Source organism: Macaca mulatta, chromosome 4 (genome assembly GCF_049350105.2).
Source record: "Macaca mulatta isolate MMU2019108-1 chromosome 4, T2T-MMU8v2.0, whole genome shotgun sequence".
Classification (NCBI taxonomy): Eukaryota; Metazoa; Chordata; class Mammalia; order Primates; family Cercopithecidae; genus Macaca; species Macaca mulatta.
The window spans coordinates 132,113,879-132,132,584 of record NC_133409.1 but is presented as its reverse complement, the minus strand read 5'-3'; positions in this window follow the sequence as shown (position 1 = coordinate 132,132,584).

Genomic DNA, 18,706 nt, shown 5'->3' with positions numbered 1-18,706 from the left:
GCCTGTTCTTTATAAAATACACCAATTATTTCATTGCTGGAACTTATTCAGGTTAATGTGCCTAGAGGTTTAATTACTATAATCTGAACTTCTAGACAACTTAGGATGATTTTCAGCTGCAAGTATTACAAAGCCCAGTGACTAATGACTTAAATTTTTGTTTCTTCTTTCACGTAACAGGAAATCTGGAAGAGGTGCCTGCTGGATTTAATTCACTAGTTAATTGTATCAGGACTGGAATTTTTAAAAATTATCTTGGTCATTCTGTAACAGATATGAGACAGCTACTAAAGCCATGGGCATCAAGTTCATGTTCAAGGGAAGAAGGGAAAAAAGGAAGGATAGAGCCAGTAATTCATTCAGTCCTTTATAAAATAACCCAATGCTTTCCAAGAAGCACTTGGGGTTCCTGGCATGCTTCTGTAAGAAAGGTGAGCAAATGAGAACGAGGCAGGTAATATATTGGGTTAACTAACAGCATCTACCACAAACTCTCTCATGAATATGCTGTGTATCTCACCTTCTTGGGTCATAAACTAGGCATAAGACTAACAACAAATTATGCGAGAGGAGGCTGAGGTTGTGTTTAGTATAAAAATGAAAGAGAATCCCATTTATTATCTACAAAACTTGAAGAATTAAAATTAGATAAATGAAATATAAGGTCATATTCAGTTAAACATGGAATGGGAGTACAAGTAAACATTTGTTGAGCATATATTAAGTGCAAAGAAAATAAAAGGAAGTCTAGTGTTTATTATTAGCCTCTTTTATTTTGGTCTTAATGCAACTCATGCCCCATGAAGCAGTGAAATATTACAGAAGAGTAGTCAAATAATTTCCTACTCATGCTTATGGAAAAGTATTGAGCTGTTTCTATACATAATGGGAAAAGGAGAGTTATTTTAGAGAACAGTTTGAAGTGTTCAGGAAACAAAATCCTGAGTCATTTAAATCTGAGCTTTAGATGCCTTTCATAGAGAAGTAGTTACCTTTTGAACAAATACTAACTGTATTAAGAAACTTTGAATGCTTGCATTGTAAGTATATATTTGTAACTAGTTAAATAAGTTTTGTAAAATATTTCCTTGTAAAGTTATTTTAGAAATACCAAGAATGTAGAATGAATATGTGGCTCATTTAAATACAGATAAGAGTGTCTGTTTTGATTTTATTTATCACACTTTTGACAATTTTGACAAAGGCTACACTGAAGTTTATATTTGTATTACTTTGCCATATTATGAAAAATAAGTGCTTAGTTTAATAAGTTTAAACTATCATAAAAAACTAACAATTCTTAATCACCTTAATTGCCTAGATCTGCATATAGAAGAGTGGTTGTAAATAATTGCATCATTTTCAGACATTTATTATACATTCTTCTATGTTAGTGCATCTTGATAGCTATATATAGGAATCTATTATTTTAAAATAAAATTTAAAATTACAATTCAAATATTTTATTAATTCACAGATATCATTTCCTTAAATTCTAATTAAATAAGGACAAAATTTCACTACAGTAGATTAATTTGACAAGTTTCTTATTTTAAATAAATAATTACGATAAAGACACAATTTTGTGCCTCTATTTAGAGTGAATAGTCCTATTCTTCATCAAAGGAGAAATTAACCTTTTTCTATACTAAAAGGGCTACATGAATTTTAATAACTTACTTTTGATTTTAAGAAAATAATTTTTTGACTTTTACTCACATTTAAAATATCTAATATTAACCTATGTATGAATAGAGGCTTATTATTTGCAGCCAAAATTTAAATTTTTATTTTATTTTACAGTTTTAGATAAAACACTAGGTGGCACTGTTGTCACAATGAAAAACTGCATTCATATACTTCATACTCTGGAAGTAAGAACCTTCTTTTAAAGCTCTTAAGACTTCACTATCTATTGCTTTCACTTTTCCAGTTTGATTAAAATATATATGTAATAAACATGAAATAGAGAAATTAAAATTCATTGTCAACATCTGCTATTCACTAAGAGGTGTGAACCATGATAACTTTTTAAGAAAGTGTTCTCTAAATTCTAGAGTTTTAAGAAATGTTTGCATAAAGAAGTAGCTATTATAAACAAATATTCTATTTTCTTTGTTCAAAACCTTTATTTCTTTATTTAATGTAGCAATATTATATTGAAATAGTTTTAAAAATTCTTTCTGAAAAAGACTGCCTGAAGTTTAATGGGATGCTTAACAACCAAAGATCAAATATCTTTAAATAATTAAACAAATAATTCTAGAAAATATTATTATTCTGCAGTTAAAGGGAGAAAATGAGTAGATCTCAAAAATATCAGTTCATATGCTTGTGTGTTTGTGTGGAAGCAGGAAAATACAGATACAAGAAAAAGGAGAAAAATTATCAGTGAAAGGAAAAGTAGTTAATCTTAAAAAGAGATTGGAAAGTGTCAGGTAAAGGTTTGAGAAAGAGAAGTGGAGATAGAATGTGATTCTTACAGAACCAATAGGTTACCTTCCATGAGGTCTGCCAGATATCAAAGTGAAGATATGCTTCTGTCTGCTTAATCTGAGTTTAGGTTATGTATGTGGGGAGGGGAAGAGGAAGGTTTGCTAAATGCTCCTAACACTCAAAACACCTGCTGACAGGAGTCAATATATTTCAGCCTTTTGCACAAGGCTGCAGTTTAGTTTGGTGAGAATGAATACAGATCCTGAGCTAATGTGCCTATATTTGAATTCCAGCACACTGGGCAATTTATTATATTTCTACATGTTGATTTTCTTATCTAGCAATTAGGGTAATGATATTCTTTTGAGTTGATTTGGGAACAATGTTAGAAAATTCATGTAATGCACAAAGCCTGACACATTGATAGGCTTTAGTTGGAGTGGTAGTGGTGGTTGTACAGGTTGTTAGTATTAACAAAGTCCTGGAACTATATGGGTGGTGCCATTTCCCAGCTGACATGCTGCCTGCAGACATCAGCAGTTTTATCCAAAAGGCTGTGTATAATGCAGGGATTGGGCCTGGGGTTCAGGGGCATCAAGAACTTTTGTTATCTTTCCACCTTTGCTTCTATAGAGCACATCCACTAACTGCAGAACCTTCAGAAAATGACATAATCTCTTTGATTCTCAATGTTCTCACCTGTAAAATACAAATTAAAACAGTGAACCTTCTCTCCAAGGAGGTTTTATGAGAACAACCATATATATTTATTACTGTAATAAATGTGCAAGAAGAGTAGAATTTATATTAATTATTGTGGGTACTACTACAATGTCTACTCCTGCTGCCATAGATGATCCCCTTGTGATTGCTCAGTCTGTGAGAGTTTTTCTACCTTTTAATTCTTTTTAACTTGGAAAAGCATTTAAAGATTTCAATAATATGCTTCTATGCTGACCTCTCCACTAATCCTGAAAGAAAAAGAATTACCAATAGCAAATGAATTTAGAAAAATTAACAACAATCCCAGACAAAAGAATTATAAAAGAGCACAGATTTAAAATGTAGGAATATTGTCATTTGCAAATCAGAATATAATACTAATTTGCTGACCCCACTATGCAAACAGCAAATGCTATATTTTGACCAAGTTATAAAAAACTGTTTCTTTCTAAAACACTTGTTTTGAAAACAATTGAAAGATAATCTAAAGTGTATTTTTTAACTTACAGGCCCATGTTATTTTATTAAATATGCCTAAGTCTAAATTCTTTTCTTCCTTATATTAAAAATTGCATGATGATAAAGACTGGCTTCACACTCTCAGCACTGATCTCAACACCTGAACATAGTAGGTACTGAACAACCTTTCTCAAGAAAGAACAAATGAATGAATAAAAAAGGATATATTCAAATAGTCTGTCAATTGAATCATAATGTAACAGCTTTTTAAAAGCTCTTTCTGGCATTTGAGATCAAAATTACTGCTTATATCTTATCTGGCAGCACTATAACCTGTGGACCTTCAAATGTTGACATTCTGAGAGTGCGTAAATGGATTACGGAAAAGCCAACCAGATTCATACTTATTTGTGCTACTCCACCATTCCCCAATAGACCCCAGAAGGTCTTACTCTTTTGACCTTCAGTACTAGCTAAATAATACCAAATAGTCCCAAATGAATTAGAAGCATCGGGGCAATTTAATACATGAAATCATGTATTTTATCACTTATTATTAACATCTGCTGTTCTAATTTGCATATTTAAATTAAATGTTTCATCCTATTTATTATTCTAGCAGGTATTTGTTTTCATACATTTTGAATTTAAATAAATACTAGTTATTATAAAAGTTTTAATACTTTCCCTTAGATGAGCAGGTTTGGAGTGCTGTGCACGATGTGAAATTTAAGAACACTAATAGGTGTCTTTGAGTGAGCTCTCCTGTGCTGCAGGTATTGTGCTGACCTCCTGATATTCGTGCAATGCTTAAGATACCCTGAAAGCCAGATGTTACTACAAATGAGAAAACTGGAGTATCAGAAAGATTAAGTAATTTAATCATGGTCACATGGCTAATAATCTGGGAGCTGGAATTTAAATCTGAATATCTCTAACTTCAAAACCTATACTTTTGTCACAATTTCATCTATCACTAGAGGTGTTTGCTGAAAGTAACAGTTTCTCTACAGAATGATAATTAAAGTAACTAAGATTATATGTATTTGATATGCCAGCTTTGGACGGTACACCTAATTTAGTAAGCAGAAAGCAATTTCTGGAAGGATGTAAGTGATTTAGGTTACCTACCTAAGGAAAACAGTAAATCATCTTTACAAAAGTCATAAGGGAGGATTAACATTAGTAAGCAGTGCCAGTTCATTTAACACATATTCATTAAACATCTACTCTGTGTCAGGCACTGTGTGAGAGATCTGCAGAAATGAAAGCAAACACATGTGAAACAGGTTTCGGTGAGTGAGAGCTTACAAGTGACTGAGAATCCATGGACCTGTAAACTCGTGAAAACAAAGCTTGCAGGTGCCTTTTTCACTGCAAGAATGAACATGTGGGTCTTAGTACTTCATATGAACAAGAATGGGAAATAACTAAACCTAGTGAAATAAAGACTTGAACAATCAGATGAGAATGAAATAATTCCACCAGAGGAAAAAATTAATCAAAGTGAATGAGGTAGGTTAGATTATTTTGACTCTGGCTCCCACAGCATGTGTCTGAGCAGCCTGAATGTTTTCCTCCATGTATTCTCCATTCGACTCCATCTTTTATCAGCTTCATCGGTCAGGAAAGAAAGTGGTTGTTGTATCAATATATTTCTTATATTAAGACCATCTGCCAGCTCAATTACTCGAATCCATTCTCACAGTACGGAATTTCTCGGAGGAGTAATTCTATTGTAACACTGAAGAAATTATATAAATGTCCTATGAGACCAAGAGCTTAGAAATATTCAGAATGACAATCGTTTGTATCGTAAAGAGATCCTAAATGTACTGTTGGGTTTTTGTTGTTGTTGTTGTTGTTGTTTTTCCCCTAGATTTCAGAATCTTGTTTTGACATCTTAAAACTACATTTTGTGCTTTTGTTTATTCAATTTAATTTTGATGACATAATAAATTCACATTGTTAAAATTACAAAGGCACAACAATATATAGAACATTTAAAGGCAGTATTATTTAAGGAGATAAGTAGTGGTAGAAGCCAAGAAAAATTCTATTTCTGTCTCCTTTACCTCTATGACCATTACCTCTATAAACCTAAGTTTCCTCATCCCCAACAGGACAGAATTAATTGCAGGAGTTGTAGTTGGGATGTTAATGTCAGGGAAGGCTTTTTTTCTCAATTATTGACCTACTTGATGCTTTTCCTCCATGTACAATTTTTTTAATTCAAAGTAGACTGTTAAAAAATGCAAACACATTTAACACTAACTGTGTGACTTAATACCAAGATAGAAAATAAACTGCAAGAAATATAGTTTTATGCATAAAGTATATGCTTGGTGGAAATTCTCATTTAAAAGAATGGATGATATAGAAAATTATCATTTTTATCGATAAAAGAAAATATGCCCAAAATATAGTGTCAGAGATTTAATGGAAAGACACCAAATTATTATTGCATATATGAAACCCTGGTAAATATACTGTTGGAGGCTATGAAATTCTTTTATCTCAAAGTTTTTACAATTGTTCTTGTTCAAATAAATATTGGATCAATTCAGGTCTGTTTCAGAAAGCATATTTCTTTTGTTCTTTTTCAAGAAAATGCAATTTTCACATTTAAGTCAAGTGGTAATATTCTTTTTTAAAAAAATTCGGTTTTAGCAAAAAGTTGAATAAATATCTGAGTCCAGCAATTCTATACTGCATATTGTAAGTTTTGGCTAGGAAATCAGTGTATGCCCATGTTTTTAGGAGTGGTTTCAGAGAAGTCTTGTTGGAAAATAGGGATAAAAAGCAGGTGACCTCTGGTGCTCTCTCCCATAGCTGAAAGTCTGTTAGTTTACGTTCATTAAGCTGTTGATGTGTTCAAAGAACTCTATCTGATTATAATTTTTTTTTCTCCTGGGATGGTGTTCTCTCTGGGCAAAGGTGAAAAACAACTAAATCCAAGTCGAGACTCTATTATTTTTCTCCTGAATTATCTCCCTGCTCCAACTGACAACAGGCAGCAAAGAACATCTTAGGTGAAGTCCAGTGAACAACCTCTCTTTATTCCATGGACAAGAAAGTGGCTAAAGAGAGGTCACAATTCTACTTTATTTATTCATTTATTTATTTTTATTTTTTATTAATCTGCCTAAAGTGAATGTTTGTAGTTAGTATTTATTTTGTGAGGGTTAAATCTGATTGTAGAGGCTGATGGGGTCATGTTGCTCTGCCCTGGGAAATGTCCAAAAGCCTTTGCTATGATCTGAGTCCAAGGTTGAGGAAAAGAGCATGTTCTTCTGAGCCTTAAGAGCTGCCATTCTTGGCCGGGCGCGGTGGCTCACGCCTATAATCCCAGACTTTGGGAGAACGAGGCGGGCAGATCACGAGATCAGGAGATCGAGACCATCCTATCTACCATGGTGAAAACCTGTCTTCACTAAAAATACAAAAAATTAGCCCGCGTGGTGGCGGGCGCCTGTAGTCCCAGCTCCTCTGCAGGCTGAGGAAGGAAAATGACGTGAACCCGGGAGGCGGAGCTTGCAATGAGTCGAGATCGCGCCACTGCACTCCAGCCTGGACGACAGAGCGAGACTCCGTTTCAAAAAAAAAAAAAAAACAAAACAAAAACAAAAAAAAGCTGCCATTCTTATCTTTGCTTTAATGACAGATCTCTGTTTTATTAGAGAATATAGTACATAACCAATTTTCTGAGATATCAGGAAAATCTCCCTGGAAGTATGTAAATGAGTACATGTACATGATTTTTTAAAAATAAACTATGATAAAATATATAAATATAAGGGATTGCTATTGTTTTAGTAATAGGTATAAACATAAATATTATGAAAAGTCTGCCACTTTTGGATATAGCTTTAAGTGCAAGGGGCCCACTGTATTCATAATTACCTAGAAATGAAAAGAACATTTCAGACACCTAGAGTAGACTGGCTCTGTAGACAGCCAGTCTTGAATGAGTTTAAGATTCCAATATTCCCAGATTTATTTACCAAATACAGTGCTTTTGAAACCATCATTATTATGATTTTTAATGGGTTCGTTCAAGAAAACTTTCCTAAGTGATAGCACAGGAAGAAAATACCTGTGTTTATAAAGTACCATGGGCTTTACAAACAAGGCAGGACAATTGCTGCAGGAATTCTGGCCACTCCTGGCCTCTGCAACTACCCCAAAAGATTTAGGTGAATATTCGTCCCACTTGTAACCCACTAGGAACACACAGGTGTGTTAGTCAACAAAGTAAATCATTGGGAGAATATAAAAAACCTGATCATTATCTTTCTTTTCATCATCAGGGATGCACTGCCATTTTAAACTCTATCATTAAAGAAGAGTGAGCAGGAACAAACAAAACTTTTGATGATAGCTGAAAATCATATATAAGGGCACTGGAACAGGCAACCTTCATGTATACGTTGAGTTCTAAAATGTATGTGCTTCATTTGTATGGATGTACTCATTAACATAGATTTTAGGGGGGGTGTGTGTGTGTATGTGGGCACTGGAATTTCAAAATGAGGGAAAAGAATCCCAATAAATGAAACCTCTATTTTTTTTTTTTTGTTTTGGCCCAGCCCTGGTTTCTGTACCCAGCTCTAACATGATCAAAGGTTCTCCAGCACCATATAAAGATATCATAATCATGCCTGAAGCTGAGTCTGAGCAGAGTTTTGAAGCTGATGAGTAAAACATAGACCATTCTAGGAAAAGTTAAATAAAATAAAATAAGTATTACGTGGCAGAAATGGCTGGAGCTAGGACACTTATAAACAAGGGCATCGAGAAAGTCAGGAGAAGGAGGACGGCAACTGAGATTAGATGGCTCCTCTCTTTGGCTCTCCTCACCATTAACCAGAAGCATTTAAGTAGGCATGAGACTTATTCATGGCAGACCTTAGTCTCAATATTCATTAGTGATAGCACTAAGCGTTATTGAAGACACCTTTATAAACTTGCGTTACTTTCAAGGATCCCACAGAGGATTGCAGACATTTTAGAAAATGCTAAAATAACAATAGGATAAATGCAGAATTCTGAAGACAATATACAGCATCTTCACATTTCAAGAGGCCTTTGACAACAGAAGTTTTTAAGATCTTGGTAAAAGACAGATTTTTTTTCCCCCTAGGCCTGCTGTGCTGCAAATTTTTTCAGTCTATTGAAATTTACTGCTCTTTTCACCTAAAATCACTGTAAATGTTATGACATGTCTAAAAATGTGTCTGCTTCTCTCCTATTTCTTCTAGCCTCAAACTATTTTTTTTAATATAATTTGACCACACACTTACAAAGAGTGTATTACTATTTTTCTTATTAGGGCCTGTTATTTATTTTTCATATGAGAAATAGCTTTTTACTTGGCTTGAGTGAAATGCCATAGATGGAGATAATCTGATCTGTAGATGAAATGCTTTGGTACGTTGCTGAGTTTAAAAAAAAAAAATACCTAAATAAATAAACTTATTTGAATCAAACAAATTTGGGTAAATAAAAAAGTATGAGCAAAGTAGCATTTTAATTACAATTGTAGTGCTAAAGTAACCATATAATATTGACGAAGCTGGTTCAATCTCAGTTTATCAGTATTAATTCTCCATAAGTAATACTGTTTCTTTCAATATTACTCATGCAGGAGTAATAATTATAAACTGAGATTGCCCGGACAAACTGTGAGTTACAGTCACCTTATTCATAGTCTTTATCTTTCTCTGCACTTCGCTGTGAGACCTGGGCAAGTTGCTCAACCATGATGTGAGTTAACCAGTGATTTAGAAGGTGAGCTCTGGTGCTGGACTTAAACCTTGGCTACGCCATTTAATGGTGGCGTGAGCAAAGGCTTCCAGGCAGAGTTGGGTAGACAGTGAGTTTACAAAGAGTAAAGCAAAAGAAATTGATACTAATAAGAAATGCCCTATTCTGCCTGGGTTTCACCCCCATTAAACACTGAATATAATTATGGAAAATGTTCCTGGAGTTGAATTCCAGGAGACAATAGGCCACTGATTTTTCTCCTAAAACCACATCACCCTCAGAATTAAGAAAGGACTAAAAATGTTGATGAGGATAAAGTTTACATCAGTCCCCTCAACATCATACCTGCTTTCCCACCCATTTTACCCCATCTTCACTTCATCCAGGATAAGCTCTTGGCGGGAAAAATACTATGATTTACTTTTGAAACTCAAAGACATGTCTATATAATTCCCTTTTATTATCATAAAAATATACTATTTATTAATTTTTAAAAACTCATCATAGTGTTGAGAGCCAGGCAAAGTTTCCTTCTATCATCCAGTCCTAAAAATTCTTTCATTTCTGTAGAGCAATAGTGACCATGTAAATTTGTTTTTGATGGAAACACTTCATTATTTTAAATTGTGTGCTGGGAGAAAAAAAAGTTTGAAAGTTCTTCTACTAAAACAATGGAGTTACACAACAGAGACATTAGAAGAAAGAAAATACAAATCAATTTTTGTCTTCTAGTTGGGTCCAAGTTTTCCAATAAGGGGTTACATTTTCTGAGTTTTCTCTCCTTTCATTAATGTGACAAGAAGCCTTAGCCTTGCTTGTACATATCAGAACAATAAGTTCTTGGATTACATGTGGGCCCGGCTTAAAGCAGTCATTCAATCAAAAGGAAATGCTGCCTTTAAGTTTTAGTGCTTTGTAATGTTCTGTACGAAGCCATAACCCACTTCAATAGATAAAAAGGAAGCAAATGGAGACATTGCGTGAGTGTGTGTATACGTGTGTGTGTGTCCATGTCTGCATGACCCAAAGCAGCTTCCCTGTCCTACATTATGGTCAGGGACCAAGGAGTTGATACAGGTTATTTATGCAAAAATCTCCCAGTCATACCAAACTATTGAGTTTAATGAGGCCAGTTTACAACCTAAAAGAGGGGATTTAATTTTTCAAATAGCCCATGTGAGAAAGTTATATAGTAAAAGGAGAAAATAACAATCCAAAAGGTATTAGATGAGGAAAAAAAAATCACTTTCAAATACTTTTCTCCCCCTAAACACCCACCTGTAGACGTAGTTTAAAAGGCTAATTGCTTGCAGACATTTAAAGTTCAGATTTCTGATGCAAAACTCAGTGGCCAATGTGTAATATGTTAAACTTCAGAGGGAAAGCCGAATTAGGCTTTGCAGAGGATTAAAGAAATGTCTCATGCTCCAATATTAGTGAGCTCATGCCTTGATAAATTATCTAATGAGTTTTCAACACGCAACACAGTTAAATATAGTAATAGAAATCATAAGCGAAAAATCTTTTTATAATATTTGGTTACAGGACGTTGAAGAAATAACTTCCTGATTAGATAACTCAGAAAGGGCAATACAAAACATAAGACCAATAACTCAAAATAGTTTCTGTTAATTTAAACACATCATGTATATTTATTCAAATGTTTTAGATGATCATATATTAAAATAAATAATTAGGGTACAGTATTGCTCAGCTTCTCAAGTCAGGTTCACAGAGTGGGACTATCTTGTAAGATACAAGTATTCTTTTTTTTTTTTTTTTTGAGACCAAGTCTCACTCTATCACCAGGCTGGAGTGCAGTGGCAGGATCTCTGCTCACTGCAACCTCTGCCTCCCGGGTTCAGGTGATTCTCCTGCCTCAGCCTCCTGAGCACCTGGGACTACAGGCACGTGCCACCATGCCCTGCTAATTTTTGTATTTATTTTAGTAGAGATGGGATTTCACCATGTTGACCAGGATGGTCTCAATCTCTTGACCCTGTGATCCACCTGCCTCAGCCTCCCAAAGTGCTGGGATTACAGGCGTGAGTCACCATGCCCGGCATAAGATACAAGTATTCTAAGTTTTATAAGACTCTACAAAATACAATCAATTATATTTTTATTCAAATATGAGAAGGATAAACCTAAGTCATAAATGGGTTAAATGGGCTACCTATATGCTCAAACACTTAGTTTGAGTCCCAATTCTGCTTTTTTCTAACTGTATAACTTTAGGAAAGTTGTCTAACCTTTTTGAACCTTATGTAACTTGTCAACTTCTTATAAAATTAATTTATAATTATTAATATAATTATTGACCTTGAAAATCATTTTTTACATCATGTAGCCCAACAGTTCATTTTATAGATGATAGGACTAAGGTCCACAGATTTAACTAATGTTCCCCAGGTCACACATACCATTATCCTCAGTGTTGGCGTGCAGCCTGTGTTTTCTACATCACCATACATTGTGCTTTCTACTCCACCATTCTGTCTTATGACACTTTAATAATTAGAACTCTAAGTTCAGTTTCTGAGACATACATGTTAAAACTTACCTAATATTTGGTTTTTAAAATATGTTTTCTATCAACACATTTCCACAATTTGAACTGCTAACTACACTAAACTGACGATTCCAAATGTAACTAAAACTGTAGCTAACTTTAGTTGTATTCCTTAGTTATTGCAATCTGATAATGTACCACAGAAATAATAACAGTGGTTTCTGTTTTGTCGAAACTAATAAGTAATTTTCTGAACCACAGAATTTAGTAAGTACAATTACATAGTGTCTTCTCATAAACTTTAATATAAAAATGTCAATTATTTAATTTAAAAATGTCAATTTATTATACAATAATAGTCCATAAGTTATATTCCTTTTATTAAGATATTAGGCTTAAAAAGTCAATGATACAACAGATTCCATTGAAATAAAAGACGTTCGACTGTTTTGGATTGTCCTTTGTTTCAAATGATTTTTCTTTCTTTCTTTTTTTTTTAGTTTTTCAAAATGGGTGTTATTTTAAAGAGCAGTTTCAGATTCACAGCAAAACTGAGCAGAAAGTAGAGATTTCCCATGTACCATGTGCCCCTAAACATGCATAGCATAGCCTCCCTCATTATCAACATCCATTACCGGAATGGTACATTATTACTATTGATGAGCCTATATTGACACAACGTTATCACCCAGAGTCCTTAGTTCACATTAGGGCTCACTCCTGATGTTGTACATTCTATAGGTTTGGACAAAGATATAATGACATGTATCCACTATTATAGCAGATATGTTATTTTATGTCTTATATTACAGAGTACAGAGCAGTTTCAATGCTCTGAAAATCCTTTCTGCTCTACCTATTCACCTCTTCCTTCCCCCAACTCCTGTAAACCATTGATCTTTTTACTGTCTCTATCAATATGTCTTTTCTAGAATGTCACATAGTTGGAATCATACAGTCTGTAGCCTTTCAGACTGACTTCTTTCACTTGGTAATAGGCATTTACATTTCCTCCATGTCTTTTGTTTTGGTTTGGTTTGGTTTTCATTTTTGAGATAGGGTCTCTCTCTGTCACCCAAGCTGGAGTGCAGTGGTGTGATCATAGTTCACTGCAGCTTCAACATCCTGAGCTAAATCAATCCACCCACCTCAGCTTCCCAAGTTGCTGGGATTGCAGGCTTGTGTCACCATGCCTGGTACTGTTTTTTTTTTTAATTTTTAAAATATTTTTTATAAAGTCAGAGTTTTGCCATGTTGCCCAGGCTGGTCTCGAACTCCTGGGCTCAAGTGATTTGCCCACTTTGGCCTCCCAAAGTGCTGAGACCACAGGCATAAGCCACCATGCCCGGGCCTCCTCCATGTCTTTTCATGGCTTGATAGTTCATTTCTTTGTAGTGTTAAATATATTGCATTGTCTGAAAGTACCACAATTTATGCATTAACCTACTGATGGACATCTTGATTGTTTAAAAGTTTTGGCAATTATGAATAAAGCTGCTATAAATATGTGTGCTGCTTTTTGTGTGGTCACAGGTATTCAACACCTCTGAGTAAATACCAAGGAGCATGATTACTGGATCATATGGTAAGAATATGTGTAGTTTTATAGGAAACCACCAAACTGTCTTCCAAAGTGGCTGTACAGTTTTACATTCCCATCAACAATGAATGAGAGTTTCTGTTGATCCACATTCTAACCAGCAGCTGGTGTTGGTGTTCTAGATTTTGGCCATTCTAATTGCTGTGTAGCGACATCTCGTTATTCTTTCAAATAAACAGTTTTGATAAGTAATTTAGAAATAAAGACAAGTTTGGGAGTTGAAGATGTCAACATCTTAAAAAATTCTTTATAAAACATTTATATGTATTTATATAATTGGAGCTTGAAATGGTACTGGCCAAAATACAGAACATTTTTATAGAGCTATCCATAATATCTTATATGTGAAAAATAATATTTCTTCTTTTATTTCTTTTTAGAATAAACAGATGTCTTTCAACAAGGAACATTAAGAAAATGCATATTTGATATCATGAAATTTGATTTCATGGAGCATCAGAAAAGCACAGGTAAATTCTCACAATTTATCTGTCTTTTAGATGTTATTTGATTTTATTTAATAAAATAACCAAAAAACAAAATTAATCTTAATTATATAAATTCATACCATCTCCATCATCTAACTTTTCATTTCCACAAGATTTATTTTATCTGTAAAACATTATCAAATTAACTACATTTCTCATTTCACTCTCCAAATTCTTATGACATGTAAGTATACAAGATACACCACTAAAACTATGCACTAGTTTATATATTGTCCTTGTTTGCTTTCCAATTTACTCATTATATATATATTTCCCCCCCATAGAGAACTCAGAAGTAGTCCAATGGCCAGAACTATATCTTATACTTTCTTTGTATCTTCCTTAGAAAATAGCACAGTAGGAACCTTATAAATGTTTGCTGGATTTTGGAGTTAAATGTAATAATCAAATGATTTTTAAAATTAGTCATTCTGAAACCTGTTGTGAGGAAAAAATATATAAACAAATTTACATGAAATTACAAATTACAGTTAGTAGCTTAATATATATATTAGCCTTTCCAAAGTTTACTAGGCAGAAGCAAGCCTTTAGGTAAAGGAACAGCACTATAACGATTGGGCTCTAAAGAGGAAGTTGAAGCCAGTGAACATACCCTTTGACTCACGCTACAGTGTGGCTGCCTCCACACCCCATAGCCTGGACCAGTGGTTCTCTTACTTTAGTGTGTATCAGCATCCCCGGAAGGTGTGTTAAAACACAGATCACTGGATCTCACCCTCAGAGCTTTCGATTCGGTCTCAGATGATGCTAAGGCTGCTGGTCAGTCAGTGGGCTAGTTTAAGAATCACCGGTCACTGGGTCAAATAATAGCATGATAGTTAATATGACATTAGCATTACAAATATCATAGTATATTAATAGCATAGTATAAGCATTATAATAGTAATGACATTAGCATATTAGCATATATGGATCACAGATGTGATACCAGAATCTAGGATCAGGATGTTTCAGGATCAGATCTGTAAGACTGTAAGAAGCTGGCTGGTGACCACAGAACCTATAAAACATCCTCAATCAAATGGAACATAGGAGCAAAGCATCAAGTCAGAGAACAGCGTGAGATCAGAAGTGAAGGCATACATAGCAGTGGAAAATAGAATAGTTGTACCAACACTGGGTAAGGCATACAAACTGATTCAATAGAAGTACCACCAGGGCATGATGTTATAACCTGAGTTATTAAAGCACAGAAGGTGAGGAGGCAACATGCCCACGTGGTGGGGACATAAAAACCCATTGTAACAAAAGTCACTTGTTTGAGAACCCTGTATCTCCAGTTGCAATCTCTTTTCTTGCTCTCTTGATCTAATAAGCCCTCACTCACCATGGAACTCCAAGTTTGCACTTCCCGTATGAATTATATTACTCGATCTTATCACCACCTTGAGACCTCAGTTATTAACTCTCCCAAACTTAAACTCTAAATCAAGCACCCAGAGAGAGTAATGATACGTCTTCTTCCCTCTGCTTGAAAGGGAAGGAAAGCAATGATTTTCTTTAAGGTCTCTAAGGTTGTAAGCCATAAGAACTAATGAAAGGGAATATCTACTCACGACACTGAATGATCTGTAAAAACCGACCAACCCCTACATACACACACACACATACACACACACCCCTCTACACCCAGGGTTGCAAAAAAAAAAAAAAAAAAAAAACAAAAAACCATTATTAACTTGATGGGTGAGTGAGAATAGAATCCAGAATAAAGTGCTAATAATGGATTTGGGAGATAATAAACTTTTCCAGAGAGACCCAAGTTTAGCTACATACTGGGAGGGGCTTGAGTGCTCTGAGTTTCTTGGAATATTAGATGTTTTCCATACTTTATCTTTAATTTCACAATATTCTTCACAGGTAAGTTTTGACCACCACTTCACAGATGAGACTTAGAGGAGAATTGCTCTAGGTCCTTAAGTAATGACCAAGCTGGAATTAAACAATATAAATCTGGTATTGTCCATGATTATTTGAAAGAGAGATCAAGTATGTAACTGAAATTCATAATTACTATTATCATTCAGATATTTTGGTAGAAGAATCGTAATGCCTCAGAAATTCTATTTTCTAAAGCAATTTTCAGTAGTAAGAAGCACTTCACAAGCATTGCTTTAGATATTTTTACATGCTTCAAAAAACTAGGAAAGGTTTTGTGTTTGTGTGTGTGTATGTGTGTGTTTGATTTTAAGGTTGTGAAAACCAAGACACCAAACACTTAGAAAAGACATTCAAGTAGCAGATGAAGTATTCAAACCCAGGTCTATATGGATCTAGAGAAAAATATTTTATCCACCTTACTCTTGGACATTTTACAGGCTTCTTTATCCACAGGTATCCCTAGAGCTTAGAGTCCAGCAGAAATTATTTACTCCAAGAAGACCAATGAATGTATCTTGTGCCAGAATTGCACTCTAGTGAGTTATCTTAGATTGTAACTGTGGTATCTGACATGCTAAAGGATTTATTGTCTCCCTTCTACCAATTATATAAAGACTTTTCATTCTCTATAAGGTCCTTTATAGTTTTTCATGTGCCTGCGAGCCCACATCCCCATGTGAAGGAAACCGCCCACCCAGAGGCCCTACCCTTTGCTCAGCTGATTGAATGAGGGATGTGCATCTGACTCAAGAGTCACCAATCCATAAGTTTTGCAGTGACGCCCTACATTGGATTCTGACAAGCCAGGCCAATCACATTTCTTATTAAAAAAATGCACTACAGAACCAAGAAAAGATGCAAGATAGCAATGAGGACAGAGAAAGAATACCTATGAAGTGCTGACATGGCATAGGCCTAAGGTCGGAGCCCTAGACACCATTTGTAGATAGTTTGTAGAGGGACGAACTATCTAGAATGAAAGTCTCACCAGGGAGTTACATGATTGAACACTGTAAGTATAAAAGATTGCACATCTTATGTTCTCCATTGCATACTTTCAGAGCACTCAATGATATTCTTACCATATTTAAAAGGAAATGAGTTTTAAAGGCCACATGGAAGCTAAGTGTGGCTTTCGCATGCTTTATCCACTGGCATCCTTTAAGAATTTCTGTTAAATTAATACAGAAATTAATGGTAACAAGCACATAGAGTTATTAATAATATTTACATTTAAGTGATGAAGACTTCCTAAAAGTAGGAAAAAACACTTTACTTATGTTTCCATTGTCTTATAATTTGTGAGTAATTTTTAAGTATTAAATATATTTTAAATAATATGTATTAATGCACTTGCTTTGCCAGTCTCTGATTCTCTACATGAATTCAAGGTTAAAACTCATGGTGGTGATTTACTCCGAGTTGTGGTACAGAGGAAAGTCATAGACTCTGGAGTCAGTCCTGGGTTCAAATCATGATGCTAACACTTATTAGATATATGACGGCTGATGAAGAACATACACTCTGGGCAATATTTCACTCCTCTGTATAAGATGAGCTATGTTAATGCATACTTTGCCTATTATCGTCGTCTGAGTTAAAGGAGATCAACCAGAAATCACTCTACAGAGTGCCTGGTCTTCCATAGTACTATGAATAGTATAATGCTGTTTTGGTAACCTCATGTTTTATGATAAAATGTTACTCCAATATATATAAAGCCTAGGATTTAAACATCATTTTCATTATATACAGTCTCTGATTTTAGTTGCTATGAAAAAGCAGGTCTTACATATGCTTAAGACATCAGCTGTCATACTTCTTCCTATATTCAGTGATTTATAAATCTGATGTATAGTCAGAGAACATCAGTTAATAAAATCTTAGTATTTTCCTAGAGTGATATAGCAAAGACTTTCAGAAATCAGTTTTAGAAATTTAGCATATTGTCAGAAATCTGATGAAAAGTTAACAAATTTAAATTTTCTACTATTGATTCTGGTTTTAGTCTCATAAAACCTATTATTTTTGTCTTCTTTAAGAACTCTGATCCGATTTCCAGAACTTTACATTTTCAGAACTTTCTCAAGAGTTCCCTATTCTTATAAAAACACTGTGAGGTAAAATATATTTACACCCCACTTGGAAACTGCAAGCATGAGCGTCCAGTCTCATGTTCCCCAAACACAGCCAGGGGAAGCTGCTCTCACAATATTGTTAATGTTTCATTAGCAAGCCAGATGTGGGTGACAGCAGCATTCTCCTTGACAATTCAAATGGCACATTTTTTGGGAAAGTGCTTAATTCAGAACTACAAGTGGACAGAGCTATCCAGACCTCTTCAGCACCCTTATTATGGGTTTCATATTTTTTGCTGGTATTTCCCCCTTTTTTAATAGGTGAGGCCGCTGACAACTGAATTAGTACACTCTCCTTAGTATGCCAGTGGCTCATGACAATAGCCTGAGGGGGAAGATATAGATAACTGAGAATTTTTCTCAGTGTTGTGATATATTTTTTCATATGGTTAATAAGGCAATTGAAATGACATTCTGTCACAGTGGTATAAGAAAATAAGCTTGTGATTTCCCATATACTACCACTAGGAGGAGATGCATTTTGTTCAGTACTAAAAAAGAAAGAAGAAGAGGAGGAGGAAGAGGAGGAAGAGGAGAAGAAGAAGAAGAACAAGAGGAAGAGGAGGAGGAGAAGGAGGGGGAGGAGGAGGAGAAGGAGGGGGAGGAGGAGGAGAGGGAGGAGGGAGAGGAGAAGGAGGGGGAGGAGAAGGAGAGGGAGAAGGAGGAAGGTGGGAGGAAGAAG